Genomic DNA, 16,970 nt, shown 5'->3' on the forward strand with positions numbered 1-16,970 from the left:
CAGTGACCTAGAGCTCACCATTATATGAATAATAGAGGCTGAAATGGAAGAAATTACTGAAGTGGAAGAAAAGAGCAAATTACATTTTAATTTATCTGTACTTTGAGTAGATATGCTTGAAGAATTTTTGAGCTTAGGATAAAATGAAAATTCATTCACTTATCTACTTTGTTCTACTTCTCTGCATGGTAGCAATCAGATCTATTGAGACTGGTTAAAATGAATAAAAACCTGTATTTGACAGAGACAAATCATCTGTGCTATGCAATAACCTGAAAATAATTTTGTTGTCTGGGAAAAAAAACCTTATAAAATTCAGGCTAATTACTTAGGGTGTTGATGGCTGGTATTATAATAGCCAAATTAATATTTGGGTTTACTAAACATTGCAGTTTTAAATTGTGTAGTAGCATAAACAGATTTTATTTTCCAAGTTGTACTGAGTAGGACTTGAAGAAAATGGAGACACTGATCTGAAAGATTAACTTTGCTTTATGCTGTTAATTTATCATAAACAGCAAGAACTGGTAGGAGGATAGGGACAGGATTTACACAGGTAAGCCTTGATTGGGAAAATCTGTAAAAATGTGACTGATAAATGACCAAAGTATGTTTTCACAAGAACTGTGGAGAAAACTTACTGCATTGAGTGAAATATGACAGTACCAAGGTACACAGGTACTTATACAGAACAAGGAACCACAGGGAGCAATATTCTGGATATAAATATGTGTGCTGTACTCTTGAAGGAAGTATGTGTTAGAGTCCTGGAACCAGGAGAAAAACAGAGGTTGTACCAAGCTGCTGTGACTCACACACAGAGATGAGGCTGACAGTACTGAAGTGCAGGGAGCTGGCCAAGAGATCAGAGTGGAGATGGCCAAGAGATATGGCTACAAGCAGATGCAGGCATGGCCTGATTGCTTCTCCCCATCACTTGGCATGCACAGGTGGAGGGAGTTCTGTGGCCGATTTACAGCAGCACCCCTTGAGCACTACTGAGAGATGCTGCAAGACAAAAGCAGGTGAGGGATGTATGAAGGAAGCAGAGCTGGTACAAGAGACACTTGCCAACTATGAGTGTTCAGAAGTATTTTTAAAATGGATTTACACGTGGTCTTTATGGTCCAGAAAAAAATTCTGAAATTGCTGTTGGAGCATAACTTGGGGAAAAATGCACACGGTGTGTGTGAGTGCACATGCATCTCAAGACATGTTGGTAAAAATGACTCTGATGGGATGAACATCTCATTTGGTGCCAGGAAAGTAAATTGGTTACATCACAAGTGTGAACTAAAAGCATTCAGTTCTGTGCCATACTTAAAGCAAGAGGAATATAATAAAATAATATATTTTATTAAAATTGAGTACTGTGGAGTCTGATGTGTTGACAGTTTTACTAATTTCAAGATGTAATTTAACAAAGCACTTGAGTATGACTTTATTTTTGTTTTGAAACAAAATACACACTGTCCAAATGAGACCATAACATCCAAGGATTGTGCCTGAGACCTCACATCCAGGTCTCACAGAATGGCTGAAGAATTGCTTGTGGGATGTTGGCCATGCAGAGGGAGTGGCAAGGGTAGTATCCAGTACCCAGCACTTGAGTAAATGATATCCCACTCTTGTGCACACACACACACACACACACACACACACACACACACACACACACGTGCACTCTGCTGTAAACTGATTCCTCTGGGAGTCTGATGGAGCCTCAACACTTTATCAGAACAGGGATAAGCCCTGGTGAGGACATCTTAACAAACAACCTGTACTGCTTAAGCTTCTAGGGAAGCAAGATTTCTGTCCCTTGTGTTCTGTCAATGAAAAGCTAAATTTAATAAATGCTTTTTAAATAATGCTAAACTTAATAAATGCTCTGAAGCAATCCAATCCATATTAAAAGACTCCTTCAACATCTAAACATACTACAGGGCATAAGAAGGATCATCTATGAAGTGTTACTTTTGTACATTAATTCCCAGTAATAAAAAAACCTGGATATACAGCTAATGAAAAAAATATTATACTTATGCCATAAACCTCAAGGCTGTTATTTACTGAAGTCTAAAAAATAAAACACTAAGGGATACATTTTCAGGAGTTATTGGAGTTGTATGCCTAAATGTCCATAAGAACCTCTGTGAAAATATAAATGCAAGACCGTACACAAACAAGCATTTAATAACTTTTAAAATAAGATTGTAATTAATTTAGCAGTCATTTAATTTAAGTTCCAGGTTAATTTTACTGGAATCAAAACTTATTTTTCTTCCCAAGAGGTCACGTGCCAGTAGACAAATGGGGGTATTTTAAGGCAAAAAATATCTGTGTGCCTTATGAAAACCTAACTATGAAACTATCTGAATGACTCAGAGTTAACAATTAATAAATAACATCAGACAATCACTGTGATTGTAACCTTGATTCTACAAAATAGACATACAAATTTTAATGACCAAAATGATATGACAATATCATTAAACATAATATTATTTCTACATAATTACTGAAACTAGTGGAAGTATTAACACAAGAAAACTTGTAACTTCATCATGGTAAGACTAATTCTTTATCATTTCATCATCTTTCATTTATGCTATGAATAATTTTAGTTTGCTCTGAATAATGCTTTGCTACTTCATGTGTTGTAAATAAAGGCAGATCTATCTACACATATATGTACAATTTTTCCTAGTTTAATGATTTCACATTGTTAATAAGAAACTTATGCTGAAATTCTGACATTTCCAAAGAAATACTTCCCTAAATGTTGACATTTGGATTTTTCATTTTAATCATGATAAGAGCAGATTCCGAAATGTCAGATTTTCCTACAAATGGTAATTCTCTTTTTGACCACCTCTAACATGCCTACCAAAAAATCTGGTAATTGTTCAGTGGGTAATGTTCTGTAATTATGATTTATTTTGCTGACCTGCCATGCCAAATTGGTACCTTATGCTTGTTCTCCTTTACTACTTTAAACCCTCTCTTTCTCCTTGTATTGCATTATTACCTTTATTACAGAAAGCTCACCAGACTCTTATTTTTATAATCTTTTTAAACATAGCTTTCCACACTGGAGAGTTCATCTGCAGATGCTGTATCTGAGTCAATTAATGGTGACTAGAGATATGACTTCTTTGGACACCAAATTCCCTTTTTGGCACAAGATGTCACTGCTGGTCAGTGACCTCTGTTTGAAGCCAGGAGCATCATCTTCCCAAGACAGGGGAGCCCAGTCACAATCTACTGTTGAGTGTACTCTGCAAACTTCTACTGGCATGAGCATTGTGGTACAAATGGTAATTATTGACTGATTTATCTCTAAAAGGATATGTGGGTGATGAATAAAATGGCCAACAACTGATGTAAAGGGCAATATAAAAGGTAGATACAAATTTACAATATATTTTCCTATGATCTTGTTCACCAGGAACAAGATTAAAATTAAAAGTCCCTTACCAGAAATAAGGAACAAAGAACAGATGCCAGTCTGATATCCAAAGACATGCACTAGCAGACCCTTTGATACTCCTCAGCTCCATAGTGCCAGTGCATTTCTGTGATGTGCAGAAGATTCCATGTGATCAGGAATTTCCATGTTCAGTTCCCGTGCTGTTTTCCTCTTGCTCTAGTGTAGAACTGGTGAATATTGTCAGTGACTCAGAACTTACCTTGATCTTGTACAAGATGAGTTAATAACACCTGAAGAGAATAAGAGCAAGAACTTAAAAAGAGGTCATAAAAGAAAAGACCTTTGAATTACCCACAGCAGTTTTAGATCTCTATTGCAAAAAGATAAGCCATTCTTAATATGCAGAGCAGTTCTTTACAGTATTATCTTGATAAAATCTGGATAGTTGGATACTTGCAGAAATGTTAGTCTTCAATCACTGCTCAATTTGACCTACTTCTGTGAAATATGTAATTTGGAAGGATATTGAATATCTGTAGAAAATGTTCTCTGTGATCACAGAGCTATAATGAGTCATCATATAATAATGACTTTTTCTGCCCATGATGGTAGGGTGAATGTACATGGGACCAGAATAAATCACTGGGCCTCTCTGAAGTACTTAGTACAATAGTTCATTATTTCAGGCAACAGTACCATTTGATCCCATTTTCACATTCAGTAAGTTCTATCTTTTTTCAAAGCAAAATGGTAAATTAACTAAAGCAGATTTAAAATATATATCAAAGAAAAAATATCCCAGGTAATTGAACAATGGAGTCATATGGTGCTGACCATGAACACACATGATGGTAAACAAAATTTTATTAATATCTGATAAAATATTCCTTGGTGCAACTGGTTATGTGTTTTATACTGGTTAGTTGAAAGGATACATGTCTCCTAGAATGCTACCTCATACCTTTTAAAATCAGGCAAAACAGCTGGCTAAATTATGATTACGTCTATAGAAAACATAGGTATAGATGCAGTACTGAAAACAATTACTAGAAAAAGAAGTGATAGCTGCCTATTTTAAAGCAGAAACTGTTGTAAAACAAATAATTCCAAGACAGTGTGACCGAGACCAGCAGTATGAGGTTCAACAAAGTGTTGAACCTAAGTGTTGGGTCTTGCCCTTGGGTAACAACAACCCCATGCAGCAGTACAGGCTGGGGGAGGAGTGGCTAGAAAGCTGCCCAGCAGAAAAGGACCTGGGGATCCTGGTTGGCATCTGGTTGAGCCCAGGTGGCAAAAAAGACCAACGGCATCTTCACTTGTATCAGAAATGTGTTGCCAGCCGAACCAGGGAAGTTTCTGATTTTTAACTCTGTACTTGGCACTGGTGAGGCCACACCTTGAGTTGTCCAATTCTGGGTCCCTGATTTCAGGAAGTACATTGAGGTGCTGGAACATGTCCAATGAAGCTAGTGAAGGATCTGGAGAGTGAGTCATATAAGGAGTGGCTGAGGGAGCTGAGCTGGTTCAGCCTGAAGAAAAGGAGGATCAGGGGAGATTTTATTACTCTTTGCAACTACCTGAAAGGAGGTTGTGGCCAGGCAGGGGGTTGGCCTCTTTTCCCAGGCAACTAATGACAGGATGAGAGGATTTAACCTCAAGCTGCACCTGGCTCCACATCGGACTGCTTAGAGGTCACTAGGGCTAATTGGCATCACTGTTGATACCAGCCCTGCCAGAGCCAGGCTTGAGGTGTTGCCATGCTCTGTGGGTTTCTCTAGTGCCTAAACTATTGCAGCAGTTTGTCTCTTTTCACCGTGTAATCAGTCATTCTTAGCCCTGCACCCTCAGCTGCTTGTAAAGCTGGTGCTGTAAGCTAGCCCATGGGAAAGAGAGAAACAAACAGAAATTTCTTAATAACCTCAAAAAGGTGTTATTATTTTTTAATACTGATAGTTGCATTATTCTGACTCACAGCATGAATGCACATGCAGAGTTGAATCAGCTTAACTGAGTAGATAGCAAAATGTGCTATGGAGGAAGTTTCAGTCAGGAAGAGGGTAGGTCAGGGACCTTCAACTAACCAGCTTTGCTATTGCATACAGGGAAACTTGAAGATCTTTTCTAAGCAAGTCATCTCAGATACAAAATTTGACCTGACTCGTCAAAGCTCTTCATAGAGCAGGGTTACCTTTGACTTTGTCACAGTTGTGAGAGCTCAGTATTTTGAATCTGATTTTCTAATTAAACCTCTCAAAAAGGAGATTCAGTATTTACAATGTATCTAGTAAAAGTTTGGCAAGAACTATTCAGTTGTTCTAATCATGGAGAGATCTTTCCTATTGCTACAGTACAGTTCCTTGCACAGTTATCACTTTGTGATCTCATTAATGCATGTCAGTATCTCAAAGGTGGGTGCCAAGAGGATGGTGCCAGACTCTTTCCAGTGGTGCCCAGTGACAGGCTGACAAGCAGCAGCCATACACCAACACACAAGAAGTTGCCCCTCAACATGAGGAAGAACTTTACAGTGGCAGAACACTGGCACAGGCTGCCCAAGGAGACCGTGGATTCTCTCTTCTGGTGACGTTCAAACCCCACCTGGACACGTTCCTGTGCCACTTGTTGCAGGCGACCCTGCCTGCAGGGGTTTGGACTGGAGGATCACCAGAGCTCCCTTCCAAACCAAACTGTTCTGTGATCCTGTGATAAACAGGATTCATCTGCAGAGATTTTTTTTCTATTATTTCAGAAAATCAAGATGTACAAGTAATTCACCATAGTAGTCTAAATATCTTTACATCTCAGTATTTGCCTTTGTAATTTTAATAACATTATTTCAGTATAATGTGTGTAACTGTGTGGGTAGAGGGTGGGGCAGTAGGTATTATATTATTGTCATCAAGATGAGGCCCAACACCTCCTTAGTTTCTGTGACTCTTTGCCATGCTATCCAGGGATCTGTTTTCTTCTTCTGTGTTATATACATATATATGCATATTTATTTTAAAGTCTAATATCTAAAACCTCATGGATACATATTTTTCAGTTTTTATGCTCAGTACATTTTTGTATTGTGGGGAAAAATTACTAATGCTATGATAATAATTTCAAAAATAACTTTAAATCAATTATTTCATCCTGTCACAATATGGTGTATTAATAAAGACAATGAGAGGAAAGATGTTGTATAAAGTGAGTAGCATAAAATTATGTATAATTAGTTGTACAATTATAAATTCAGCACAAAAAGACTTGGGGATAAAAAAATTACAAAACCCAAACCTTTTCTAGTGTTATTTCTCTAAGGTATTTTAATTTGAAATTGCTTATTACATGCAGAAAATTCTTACAATTTTCCTCATATTCTTTACTAAACACCCTCATTTCAGGATCACGTTACTGTCTGTGTAAGTTTGGAAACATGACATTATTATATTTTATGCAGGCTGGAACAGTGATATTATTTGATTCCACATCCAAAAGAGCTAGTTCATGGGAGAAAAAAATTCCATCCATGTCTTTTCATATAAACATACATAACAATAAACATACCATACTAGCTTGGATTCAGAATGTCCCTAAGATTTAAGTTGTTGAAAATGAGGACTGTGCACTTGAACTGTCACTTGTTTATGCTGTTTTCATACTTATTTTGGAGAAGCAGCCATCATTTGTCCGTTAGTAAAAATTTGAGTTGACCAGAATTTTAGTCTGTCCCAGAATAGCTGTTGTGTTATTTTGATAAGTGCATTGTATTGCCATATAATGTCATCTTCTTTTTCAGGGCAAGGCAGTAGATAAAGAATTATTTGATTCTTTCAAGGTTTACCATGAAGTCTGTTTCTCTGAAACATGTTTTCTTAAAAGTGATTGCTATGTTAGAAAATTAGCCTGTTTTCTTTATCATGATATGAATGCAACTAACTTGTGTTAATAGCTGTTTAAAGGAAGAATTACGGGAAAACTGGCCAAGTTCACAGAAAGGGAGGTCCAGTGGTGCTTTGGGGATTAAAATCCTCAACGGTCAGCAATCCTCATGCGAAGGTGCCAGTGCAAACACATAAGGCAGGGAGTGCCTAGGTAAAGGCATAGTGAAACTGCAAGTGATAGTGGTAAAGTATCAGCAGGCTGTTCCTTTGGGACTGAGGACAGAAAAAGGGAAGCACAAAGCTGGTGAAAAAGAGGGTCAAAACCCAGAAAGAAAAGTTTTCACATCATACAGTTGTTACTGCTGTCATGATCACATGAACGTTGAACCTATTTCTGCAGTCAGAAGGATGGGAATGGTGACCCTGGCTTGTGAGGTTAAAACCTGGACTTGATGTCATGGCACCTGATGCCATGCATTGTTTGAGCCTGGTGGCATCAGTATCTCCCCAATAATTGCCTAATAGAGGCAAATGAAAAGTATTCTACCTCTTTGGAGCCAGTGGTAAGTAAAAAGTAGAGGCAACATTGTCTGCTTCCACTTGCTAAATAATGACCTTGCTAAATTACCTTTTCATTTACCACTTGCTTAACGGTGCCTTCAGTTCATTTTTCTAGGATTACTTTCCACAGAAATTCGTTACAGTAAATAATGTTGTGATTTTTTTCCAGGTTCTAAATAATAGCCCAGGTCACTTTCTAAAAGTCACATCACATAAATTAAAGTCAGATAAAATAGTATGCTCATATATACACAATTTTCATATGCACCCAGAAAATTATCATATTCAGTAGTGTTTGAAAAGGTTCTCAAAACTGAGAAGCATCATATGCTTAGATATAGATTCGTCTATGTATACCAGGTTATAGCACCTTAAAATAATCTACAATCCATTCCCTTCCCTGTTCTCAAAATTAGAGAGAAGCACCTGCATTTCTCCACCATTGTCTGGACTCCCACTATTTTCTTGAGTCATCATTCCCATAACAAAATCAGAGTTCAAAAGCTACATGGAAACTACCACTTGAAAGATTACTAAAATATAAGCATACCTCTACTCCATATTCTCTATTTCAATTAACAAATAAAGATTACAGGTATTTCCATAGGAAAATAGAGTAGGATCACAGACTTGTGCTACTGAACAGTCAGATTCTAAAATGCATCAGGGCATGTGAATGTCTTTTTCCACAGGCTTTTCCTCTCTGATTTAATTGAAGAGGCTTGGTCTCTTTGTTATGCATGTAAATTGTGATGGTAGTGATAGAATATCAGTGACATTTTTACATTGAGCATGGCAGTGATTTTTTCACTGACCAGCTGCAAGGCATTTTTTTCTCCAGGCACTGCAGAGTGCCTGCAAAGCACAGCTGATAGCCTTTTCAGCTCCATCTGGGATCTGTTCTGATATTACTTTCTTTGTCACACTTTGGGAGCTTTTCACAGCAAAACTATGGCCCAAAATGGTCTTACTGTTGTTCAGTGCCTTTTCTTATGGTGCTTGTTTCTTTTCTTCCTGCCTTCACTCTTTACTACTGAAATACTTGACATCCTTTCTGTAGTTGCTCTTTTTATGCCAACAGAGCAAATAGACTTGGCAGGTAGTTTGGTAATAATTGATTATATCCAAACAGTAATTGAATTTTCATAATGGAAGAGCCAACACCATGCTGTCCATCCTGTGATGATGGACACCAAATTACATTACTCATTTCTTTGCTCATGCTACGATCCACATATCTGGATATGAAACTCTACAAGTTACATAGGTTGGAAAGGGAGAGAAAAGGAAAAGACTGAAGACAGTGTGGCTCAGTGCAGTCACATTAAAGACTGGAGCCGTCACATCCTCTCCCAAGAAAATACATTGTGCTTTCATTTCAGACGAGGATTTTTGTTCATTTCACATTATCAGCTCCACAATTTTTTCACAGCAATAATTCCAGATTACTATCTGGGGAAACTATCTGCAATATTTATTTATCAGTGGGCCAGATAATCCACTTTGGCAACTGTGTCAAACACCAGCTGGGGCTTGGCCTCAGTTTTTCTTAATTACAAACACTGTAATTGGCTGTGTATGTAACACAAGAGATGCTTTTGTGTCTGTTACAATACAACATTTACCATCAAGATTTTGAGGTTTTATTTACTGACACTTCTTTCAGATGTGAATAAGAATAAAGTAAGGAGACTGGCAGTCCCCCACCCCCAGTCTCTGCTAGTATGTTAATTGTTTTAATAAATTAACAGGGATTATCAGAGACAAGCTAGAGGCAGGAGAACAGATTGAATTCGGCACACACATTCATGTGCCTCTAAGTGGATGTGAGTGGGCCCTATCAACACCCATGGGGGAGAACAGAGCAGCCTGAAGAGAGGAAGAGTACATGCTGAGAGGAAAGGTGAAAATCTCCCAAATGCTGACAGACCAAAAACTTGTCATCCTGCTTATCTTCAAGAAATGAGAGTCCCAGAGCCTGTGGCAGGTGTAAGGCCCCCAGGCCGTGGCAGTGCCAGCGAGGGCTCTGCAGCTCAGTCCCCATCCCAGGGGCCCGTGGCGGCTGCGCACCCGCAGAGACACCGGCTCTGGATGTGCTGCCGGGGACTGAGGGACCCTGTGCATGCCTGCCCAGGGCCACTGTCACACCAGCACAGCTCTGGGTGTGCTGCCGGGGACTGAGGGACCCTGTGCACGCCTGCACAGAGCCACTGTCACACCAGCACAGCTCTGAGTGTGCTGCCAGGGACTGAGGGACCCTGTGCACGCTTGCCCAGGGCCACTGTCACACCAGCACAGCTCTGAGTGTGCTGCCGGGGACTGAGGGACCCTGTGCACGCCTGCACAGAGCCACTGTCACACCAGCACAGCTCCCCTGGCAGCCGACACGGCTGGGCTGCACACGGGTCACCGGGAGGGACGGCCTGTGTGACGGGGTGTGTGACAGCGTGTGTGTGACGGGGTGTGTGACAGCCTGTGTGTGTGACACAGCATGTGTGTGTGATGGGGTATGTGTGACGGGGTGTGTGGGTGTGACAGCCTGTGTGTGTGACACAGCGTGTGTGTATGACAGGGGGTGTGTGACGGGGTGGTTGTGTGTGACAGCCTGTGTGTGTGTGACAGTGTGTGTGTGTGTGTGTGTGTATGTCAGGGTCTGTGTGTGACAGCGTCTGTGTGTGACAACGTGTGTGTGTGACATGGTCTGTGTGTGATGGCATCTGTGTTTGACAGTGTGTGTGTGACTGTGTGTGACACCGTGTGTGTGTGTGACACCGTGTGTGTGTGAGTGTGTGTGTGACAGCGTCTGTGTGACAGTGTGCACCTGCAGGGGTGGGAACAGTGGCACGAGACAAGCAACCATTTTGTTGCTTGTGTCATGCAATCATCTGCTTTTAATAATGCTTAATAATGCTGTCTTACTTCCTATAATAGCAACAGTCTAATAAAATATATTTCAATAAACACCATTGTGATCTATATCTCCCCACAACACATTTCCCTATGAAAGAATGCAGAACTTGAAACATACATGCTGTGTATGTGTACAAAGGCCAAGAGTTATTTTCTACAATAGGTTCGACTGTCAGAAAAGAGTTTAGGAGTTTTTGGAGAGCTTTCCAATGATTTGTAGAAGCAATTACACTATTGAATGGAAAAGTCTCAGATTAGCATTATACCTGACTTAATATTGTGAGTTACAATTTAATTGACTTCATCAAGATTGAAAGGAAGTCATTTAGGACAAGAATTGCTGGACAATTAGGACAAGAATAATGGATACATTAAAAGCTGGTTTCCATTTCCTTCATTGAAGAAGTTGTAAAAGAAATGCCATTTCAAAGTAGACCTTTTGCATTTGAACAAAATCAAGAAGCCATCCTATGTTTTCTTCTAAGACATCAGTGCTTGATCACTTTTAAAGTCATTTGGCCTTTGTAACTGCCAGTAGTAGAGCAAAAAAGGCAGTTACTAGTGAATAAAGCAATGGGTTTATTTTGGAAAGTACCATATGCCAAATCTATCTTTTGGAAGAAAATGACTTAGTTATGTTTGAACATGAAACTGTGACTTCTGTGTGATAATACAGGATTAAAGAGTGCGATTTTACTTTTTCTTATTATCTTCAGTCTACAGAGTTCCTAAACTGTGGGTGAGAATGAAGTTGACTTGTGAGACCAATCTATTATCCCTGTCAGTTAAAGGAAACCTCTGAGAAGAACTTGAAAAATATTAGTAATCCTGATTATCTTTGAGACATAGAAGAGAGAAAGGCCTCAAAAGAACAGAAAATCCTTTTTGTTTTTTCAATCTGTAAGGACAGCAAATTTACCAGAATCCTGGAGAATTGGTGCAAAATTAAAATCCATGAATTTAAGAGAACTTGCCCAAATGCTCCAGATGAATCAGAACCCCTTTTCACTGTAGAAACATCTGTAAAATGTGTGAAGTTTTGTAAAACATGCAAAGCATTTTTTGAATTGAATTTGCCTTGCTTCTTGCTCTAAGTTTTTGTTTTGTTTTGTTTTGTTTTTTCTTTTTCCTTAAACAAGCTGTATTTGATCTTATTCTGGAGAGAGAGTGTCAGAGACACGCATCTATTCTTTTGAATTCTGCTGCACTGGCAGCTCTGGAGGAAAGGAAATAGTCCAGAATTTTTCTGAAAAGGAAATATAAATGTCAGATGATTAAATCACCCCCAGAATTTGAAATTAACATACAGAACAATTGAGAGTAGGTAGGAATACAGTACCTCAGAAACCTGCTCTTCCTGGAGGGTACTGGATATTTAGCAGGGGAAAACTGCAGTGGATCCTGGTGTTCTTTCCATTAAGATTAGTCCAATACACAGATACAGCTCCTATCTTCCTGTTGCCTGAGATGAGATCTTTTCTCATGGGAGTATGTTCTCATCCTACTCCTGAGTTCTTTCCATTTCTCTCCTCGGTAGTAGCTACTGGCCTGACCTCCATGGTCCAGTTTTCTATGCCTTTGTGTTCCTGGTACCATGCAGCTACTTAGCTCCTGGGTAGCATTCCACCTGTATTTTCTTTAGATAATTTTTAAAATTAGACAAAATTACTTCATCTGATCATGATTTCTGACACACTGCTACCAAAATAGGGAAAAAAAATATTTCAAGGAAACCACATCTTTCTGCCTATTGAAAAATCATGTTGTGTAAGAACTCATGGAAAAGCTGTTCTGTGACCTTGTGCATATCACTCCATCTCTCCAGGTGTTGGAGAAGGCATTAGGAGCAGATAACTGATACTGCAGAAGCCCTAAAAGCATGGTTATACTTGGACTTGGTAAATATGAATACTTTGCATCATTTAATGCAAACATAGCAGTAATCAAGCATGGCAAAATGGTACAGTGCAAAATGGCTAATATTTTCTAGTTCTCGATGCATTTCAGTTAGATAAGTACGGCACTGCTTATTACTAAGTTGGTTTTCTGTTAAATGTGTCAAAAAATGTCTTGGACCTAGACCTACAAATGAAGCTCTGTCTGATTTCAGAATGAATTATGTATCTCAATAGCTCTGAGGAGCTGGACTTCAATGCTTGTTCAGATTAAATATAATAAATACAGAATAAAAATAAAGTTAATTATTTTTTTCATCCTCTTAAAAACCATTCTAATTATGGTAGATTGAAAAGGGTTTAATTCTAATTCAGGAAAAGCAGATATACTTGTAAATAAGGAATGACTAGCTCTACTTAGCTGTGCAATTTGTTTGGGGTTTTTTTGGGGTTTTTTTTGGTTTTCTTTTTTGTTTGTTTTTTTTTTTTTGTATTTTCATAAAATTTGATTTTTCCCTCTTTACAAAATTATACTCAAAATTTTCTGAGAGGTAGAGAGGTGCACTATTTTAAACATGAGGAAGTGAGTAGCATAGAAACAAAGAGGCAGATCTAAGTATTTTAGCTGTAATGTTTTAACACCTCCCTTTATGATACAGAGCTAGTTTTTCATCCTCAGCACTATATTCAGCACCTTTGTTGCCTGTCTGCAGTTAGCTTGGCACTGAAGAAGAAATGCCTTTGACATTTGCATGTTGAACAGAAAAAACACTTAAACTGGTTAGTAGAAACACTAAAATTAGATCTTAATGTTCACAACTCAGCTGGCTGTAGCTAACATCCTATGGTAGTCACTGGAGGGAAATGGGAACGTAAAAAATATGTTTCACTGAAGAAGATTTCTTTTCTCTATTTCTTGCCAGTCATTGTAAAGGCTCCTGCGAATGACTAGCTAAGACGTGGACAACTACTCTGTAAATACCAGCATGAAGCCTGTCAAAGTGCACACTAGTTAAGCTGGGATGTTTAGCTTATCAGAGTTTGAACTGATGGGTCTACAGGGAAAGATAGAATTTGGGCACCTTTATATTTTTGTGTATATGTCCCAATTGAAATGCCTAAAGCACACAGAGAATGGAGCTGAGAAGGCTTTATGACTTGATTTCCTCACATTTTTGATGAATGGCAAGTTTGAGGCTGCGTATTTTCTACAGTGATTAAGGGAGACATGGTCAGTCAAGCAAAATGTAATCCATTGCAATGCTGGATTAGGTCCCCTGTGACTCCTTAGTCTTGGTTTCAGTCTACTATTAGTAACGGGCTGGGATTTTCTTCCTTCGTCTTGGCTCTGGACCTCTGCTCACTGAGGGTCAAAAGAAGGTTTCTTGAGTCCTTTGTGGGCTGAGTCACTGCCTCAGGAGATGCAGATTTCATCTGTGTTTTACTTGCTCATCAGCCATTACATACTTTTCTGGATGTCTGGAGAGATCAGCATGGTGGTTGTCCAAGCAGATCACAGCAGACACTGACACACAACATAAAGTTGATTTTCTTGGCAGGGCAAATAAAGCCTGTGGCCAGTGATGCCTGCCCTGCAAACACAGACCTCACACAAATCACAGCTCCCCTGCTCATCCAGCCAGTTCAGATGACCCCTGGGAATGGAAAGCTCACCATGCTCATTGCTCAGATCCTATATCTAGCAATTCCTCTCCCCAGCCTGCAGCTTCCACATGGTGTTGCTGATCAGAGCATGGTGTTCCTCTTGGGGGAGGGGGACACTATTTATTGCTTTCTGAGTTAGGTATTACCTTTTCATCAGCTCCTATGGATTTAGGTAGCCAGTTCCAGCTGGGGACATGCAGTGAGATCTCCTTTGTCTCGATGGGTAGGTTCTTGGTTGCTGTTGTAGGGACTCAGAGCCTGGGTGATGGTTGCAGTTTTTCAGACAAAAAAAAAAAAAAATCCGTAGGTGGGTCCATCATTAGGGAATTTACTTAGTGTTTTGCTTTAACAAAATTTAGTACAGTCTGTCCACTAGGTTTATATAGATAGAATAATTTAGAGTGATTGACGTAATAATAAAAGAGAAAGTTCTAGATTTCCTCTCTGACTGTGCAGAATTACAAACTACTTTTTCTAATAGAATCCTGAAAGTCTTCCAATGAATATTCCATCCAGTATAATGTATTTATTCAGGCCTTGAATAGAAAACATACATAGATCCACAAAGAACTTCTGCAGCGAATTTCATAGCTGGAATACTAATGGAAAGCAGGGTGGAAAAGGATATGAAACTATGTGGATTAATTTAAAAAAATCAATTAATGTCCAGAGATAACATCTTACAATACATAATGAACAATATTCCTGACTTTGTAACAGTTCCTGTATTCCTTTTTGCCATGCAAATTGACATAATATGGTATTATATTTATGTTTACAATAATTCTCTTAATTTTAGTTTACAGTTATTATTTCTTTGCCAGGTACAGTGGTCGGTTTGAAATATAAAAAGGCAAATTAATGGATATCATGAAGCAGTAGGATGTTACTTTTATTGGAATTTGGGCAACCTTTTCTTCAATCCAGATTAAACTCCCTAATACCAATGCTAATTTCAAAAAAAAGAGATTGTATCAGATCTATATAAGATGATACTCAGAAATAAAGCTTACACAAGAATGCAGATCTACTTCAACCAAAGCAGATCTTTATCTCTTTTAAGCTCACAAATTAGCCTTAAAATTAAAAAAAAATTTCAGAGATCAGGAGTTGTGAACAGAAGTCCCTGCAAGGCCTGGCTTGTAATTTACCTTTGGAAACAACTACACTGCTGTGGCAAGGTCTGTACTGTAGCTGTCACTCTGGGAGAAGCTTCTCTCTATTAATGAAAAATGCATTTTAAGTGCACATGGATAATAATTACATCATTCCTATGTGAGAGGTTTAGAGGCTGTTATCACTGTGTATGCTCTTATGCATGAGTGCACATGCTTATATATTTACATAAAAGCAATCATTAAATTGGTGGCTTGCTGGTTTTGTTCCTCTCTTTTTCTTCTTACACAGAAGAATTGCTATCCCGCTTAGATGTTGACAGTATAAAGGATGTACAGAAGCATACTTTAGGAGGGGTAATTTTAATTTTTGACAGTTTGATTTAACTTCAGTTTTGCCTATCACAAATGAAGCAATATAACATTTATTTCTTGTGCTTCCCTGCACACACTACATATTAACAGATTTATTTTTGTCCAGCTTCACTTTATATAGCCTTTTTTAAAAATATAAGTTATTCCTATAGAATGGTTTAGAGTACTTTTTCAATGGAAGATTGACTAAGTTGAAAATTATTGTTCCTCATACACATTGTAAAGATCTACATTTGGAACAGAAACTCCTGTCCTGTGGTATGATAAAGCCTAATTGTTCCTGCCATGTTGAATAATAGCATTCCAATAGGGATGGAGCAGCCAGTGGTTCACATAGCAGCCATTCTTGTCAGCTTCCGGGGAAAGTGAAGCTATTGTTTGGTTTCTCATTCTAAACCAGTTCCTGTAGTAATACAGCTGTGGAAGAAAAGAAAAAGCATCTGTGCCAAAGAAAAACTATAAGAAAAGTTGTGATGTGTGCTCTGCCTAAGTTCTGCATTAGGCATCTCACGCTTCCTCTGCTTCCACCAGCAGAAGTAACCATCTTCAGCGATAGTGACTGAGGAAACCCCAATCACACTTACAAGCATTTATGTGGAAATGCTGAAGACTGAAATATGTTAAGTCTTAAAAGAAAACAGAAATTACATTTTCCTGAAGTACTACAGTAAACTTAGACTAATTATTTAAAATATTTCACAAATACCAGAAACATATTTTTTGTCTTTTTGGAAGTCAAAGGCAAAATCTGCTCTTATTTTGAAAATAAAATGAGGCTATGTGAAGCAGAGATTTGTTTTCCTGATTCTTTGAATGAAAAAACTTAAGAAGGAAAATTATTTTCATTACCTAAGGGTGTAGGTAATGAGTAGGATTTAAACCATACCAATGTTCTCAGCATTGTGATGCATCACCATAAGGGTCAGGACCAAGTAATAAGTGACAGACTTTTAAAGCATTCACAGAAGGTTAAGTCTACATTATTAGGAAACCCACTGCTTTTTATACCCTAGTTTGCTACAGGTGGACCTGATTGGTCCTTTTATTAAAACATTATCACCATTAACTAATTAAGAAACCACCCTTTTGGTAAACATATCTTCATAACACATTCCACATGTTCACAACACCAGCTGCAGCAAGATAATAA

The 16,970-nt window shown here is 38.5% G+C and overlaps 1 long non-coding RNA gene across 2 annotated transcripts; it reads right to left on the bottom strand.

Annotated features, from left to right (window-relative positions):
* Positions 1-15,754: 15,754 nt before the first annotated feature.
* LOC146763458 (uncharacterized) lies at positions 15,755-16,965 on the bottom strand. 2 transcript variants are annotated; one of them, XR_014952278.1, is made up of 2 exons: positions 16,707-16,965; positions 15,755-16,237 (listed from the first exon to the last, which is right to left on the bottom strand). It is a non-coding gene; the product is annotated as an uncharacterized LOC146763458 (long non-coding RNA). The 2 variants fall into 2 exon arrangements; XR_014952277.1 differs by having other exon boundaries at positions 16,670-16,965.
* Positions 16,966-16,970: the final 5 nt, after the last annotated feature.

The sequence above is a fragment of the Lonchura striata genome, chromosome 1A (genome assembly GCF_050655825.1).
Source record: "Lonchura striata isolate lonStrDom1 chromosome 1A, ASM5065582v1, whole genome shotgun sequence".
Lineage (NCBI taxonomy): Eukaryota > Metazoa > Chordata > Aves > Passeriformes > Estrildidae > Lonchura > Lonchura striata.